Source organism: Brassica oleracea, chromosome C3 (genome assembly GCF_000695525.1).
Source record: "Brassica oleracea var. oleracea cultivar TO1000 chromosome C3, BOL, whole genome shotgun sequence".
Classification (NCBI taxonomy): Eukaryota; Viridiplantae; Streptophyta; class Magnoliopsida; order Brassicales; family Brassicaceae; genus Brassica; species Brassica oleracea.
Window position 1 is genome coordinate 20,794,511 of NC_027750.1, and position 4,728 is coordinate 20,799,238.

Sequence of the window (4,728 nt, forward strand, 5' to 3'; positions counted from 1 at the left end):
TACAGCAAAAAAAATAAAACAAAACTTTTCTTATGTAATTTAGGCAAAAACCCTACATCTTTTTATAGGCTGTAGAATCTGTAAGTGAAAAAAAAATATCTATAATATCAAATAAATTATATAATCATAATAAAAACTTTTATAAATATTTTAATTTTGAATTTGAGTGTTTTTAAATTATTAAGATATTTAAATAATATAAATATTATTTACATATCACATTTTAAATTACAATAAATTTTTATAATTTATTAAAAAATATTAATATAAATTATTTTAATTGATATAAAATAATAATTTTATATATACAACACATATTTCATATATTTTATTTTAAAATATCTACAGCTTACAGCAACAACAAATTTAACTACAGCAAAAGTCTCTGCAGAAAAAGTCTACAGTAACAACTTTACAGATACAACCGATTTATCTACAGCTAATCATCTACAGCTAAATTTTTAAAGCCACAGTCGAACCAATCATCACCAATGTTAACTCAAATTTTATTATAAAACAAGAAAATAAAAATTATATACTGTTTTTTATAAGTTCTATAATTATATTTTGTATTATAAAGAAGTGCTATATGAATTAAATATGACAAGATTATATTAAATAGTCAATTAACAAATTTTATTTTTTAAATTTTTTTCATTTTAATAAATTATCACTCATCATTAAAATGGGTTAAAATTCGTATACTATATAATATTTTTGTACAAATATAATTTATTAACATTGGTTAAACTTTTATACATACGACTATATATAATATATTATTTATTTTGAAACTCTCAACAATTTATTGTTTAAAATTTTTTTATACAAAAAATATAATAGTATATAATAACATTTAGTTCATATACTATTCAAAAGTATGTTATTTAAAACTATGAAATTTTAGTAATTCATTTAAAATATTAATGACAAATCAAATTTTTATTATAAATTTTATTTTAATTATAAAAAAATCTGTTGAGAAAATTTATAAATTGTTATCAAAATTCAAATATTGTTTTTATAAAATATTGTATAAATGTGTTAACAAAAAAACAAATCAAAATTCAGGTAATTTTCTAAACTCAGAAATAGTAGTGTAATTTTTCAAAGTTTTCTTGAGAAAATGTAAAATTTTAAAAATAAATATTCAAACTCAAAATGATAATATTTCAAATTTTACAAAAGATAGAATCATAGATGATAAAAAAATAACATTTTGAAATGCACCACGAAAAAACAAATTATATATGTTGTAAAAATTTAAGCAATCTAATATTTTTAAATCTTAACTAGAAATAAAAAAGAAAAGTTATTATGATAACATCCAAAAATATTATATATCAATAAAATTTACTAAAATAATATTATAGATACTACTATGTAAAAAATTTACTAAAATAATAGGACTATTTATTTCGGATAAAATATCAAATTGATTATAAGAGTGAAAAACAATATGGTGGAGTAGAGTGCTATAAAGTAGTATGAATGAAAAAATCGTATGCTTCAGCCTTCTTCTCCGCTATTGTATCCAGTTACTTCAAACCAGTTACCTAAAAAAGAAAAAACATAGGACTATATTATTTAAACAAAACAATGTGTTTACTTATAAATCCCGTAAAATACTAAAAAAATATATGTTAAAGTATATTTTTTATATTTTTTAAACACAACATGTAAATACAAATTATTTTAAATATATTTATTTTCTATAATATAAATAAATTAATTTTAAAATGTATTATAGCATAATGTATAAACTAAAGAAAAAACATATTTTGAAGGAGGTTATCTATTTGATTATTTCATACTATTATTTTATTGTCCCGAACTCGAAAATATATTAGTAAGTAATAAAAATTAATAACAAATTAAAATGTATTAAACAAATCACTATATATTAATAATACCGAATAAGAAATATAAATAATAATATTGTTGAGTTTCACAATATATAATACTAAAATAAAAATTCTATGTTTAAAAGATTTGTAATAATATCAAATATATTTATAAAATGAAAAAAAATTATAAATATATCAAATAAGATTTGTAATAAAATTCTATAGTTAAAATCTAGTAATCTTTAAATCTCTAGCTAGTTTTAAAGCTGATCAGGTCGCATCTATATATGAAAGCAATTCGAGCCGTTTTAAAAACTTATATCAGATTACATCAAACATGTAAATGGAAGGACTTAATCATTTCGAGGAATGAAAAAAATCCACCTCTTATTACTAATTATATTGCAAGATTTTCGATTGAGAAGAAACGACCAAATATTTATGGATTTGTTAAATACTATGCATAAATTAAAAAAAAACGTTTAAGTTAGTTAAAACATAAACTTGATAAGAAAAATTAAAATGGATTTCCAATCCAATAATCATAATATGCCCATAAAGGATATATGAAAACTTTTAAAGGTTGTTTTGTAGACAATATTTCTTTATATAAAAACAATTTACTTATTTAATTAACTTGAGCCACAAATCATTTTCAAGTGGCTCAAATTTGGATCCCCACTGTACACAGACTTTCTTGTTTTTTAGAATAATTAAGTGTTGAAATGTAGGCATCCTTCTTGCAGTTACTTTCTGCTTTGAAAATTCTTGGAAGAAACTGGTGAAAGGTTTTGCATCATCATTCATATCCAAACATTTAATGACTGCCAGGTTTCAGAGTCTGTCTTAGATGTTTCTAACTAATTTGTGGTTACGTGGAATCGAATTTGTTTAGGTACAGTGACGAAGGAGTGGACTTTATTTTCTTCTTTGGTGTCCCTGATGAATTAAAAACTATAATCATATTCTATTGGAAAACTAAAATAGATTTCCAATCCAAAAATCGTAGTCTCATAGTAGGCTCATAAAATAGAATTGGTAATAACTTGATAAAGTTTTTGTTTGTAAAAAATCTTACTTTATTAGATCATATTTGATTTTATGATGAAATATGCAATATTGTATTTCTAAATCTATAAAGTATATACAAATTTACCTAGTTTACCAGAATTGAATAATATATTTTTTATATTATTTTTTTCATTATTTTCAAAAATTCTTACAATCTTTATAGTTACGGATAATACATATATATGCTCGGAGTTTATCTTCAAAAATCTTAGAAATTGTCTTCTGTCATTCATAAGATGAGTTTTGTTCTTTTCAAAGAATATAATTTTCGAAACAACAATCAATTATTTTTATAAAATAAAAATCTTAATTTATTTATTAAAATTGTTAAAAATATAAAATCTCATTTACGATAATGATAATCGTTATTGTTAATAATTTATCTATTTATATATATATATTGAACGAAACTACAAAATAATAGAATAAGTTTGTTTTTTGGTAAAAGACATATGACAACCTCTTAAAGCATTATTCAAAATTAGTTTCTTTCAATCTACATCAAACATTTTAACTGGAAGTCTTATTTGAAAATACAGAGATCAGAACGAAGTTATTGTTAATATTTATATTATAAGATTTTGGGTTGAGAAGAAGACCATCAGTTATCTTACAAACAATTGTTAAACTAGGTGTATGAATAAAAAAAGATACAATTTAGTAATAAAAAAAATACTTTGTTGACGTTCATTGGATATGGATAATGCATCAAATTCATGTATGGTGCATTAACTATACTGAATTAACTCGCTTGCGCCAAATTTATTGCATCTGCAGGTTGTATCAGTTTACTGGGACTAAACCAACGAGTCTGATGTGTACTAGGAATTTTAGGAAGCATGATACCCTTATATACACCTTATATTCTTGTAATCGTAGTGTAGTTCTAAGATCCCACCTGCAATAATAAGATTTATGTGTCTGTAGATGTCAAATTGGTAAATCCACTACATCAAGGTGTCGTTTCAATTTTATACATATGTTTCCGCATATGTTCTTTTTCATGTCCATAAAAGCGATATGATATCACAGTTTCGGGTTTGTAATCTGGTTACAAAATATATGGGGTACAGTTTTGGGTTTGTAATTGGTTAGAAAATATATGGGGGTAAAACGAGAAAATCTAAAAGTTTGATGATCTTATTTGAAAATATAAATAATAGAATAGTTTATTATTAATATTTATATTATAAGATTTGTGTTAGACCATCAATTATTTTATAGATGATTTTTAAACTAGGTGTATGAATATATACAGATAATATTTCATTTCAATTTACTAGAAAAACGTAAACTTGAAAAAGAAGCTATGTTACATGAAATTGAAATCACGAAGCAGCTACGTGGGATCAGAATAGTAAGAGAGCGCAAAAGCACATGATTTTTAAGAAAATCTAAAAATAAAAAACGTGTTGGAAGCATATATATCTATATACACAAAGAAGAGTTTTCTTCGTTCCTAGGCCATCTACATAGGATGTCACGACAGAAAGTCGAAGACTGTCGTCGCGCCACGTGTCCCTGCATTCAAAACACATCACTTTTTTAAATGAATATATCTCTTCGCATTTTCATACATACAAGTAGTATGTAACTGACACTTTAATGCGCATCAATAAGCGTTTATATGTATATAGAGAGATCCATCGCATCCACTACATATCCTGACAATACTCTAAGATTTTTTTAAAACAACTTTTAGTTATAGTCAAGAGATAAAACAGAGGAAATGCTGGACTTGCAGGCAGATAGTGGAGTAACATAAGACGTCGTCATCCTTGCTCAGTCACGAGCGCATCTAACATTACCG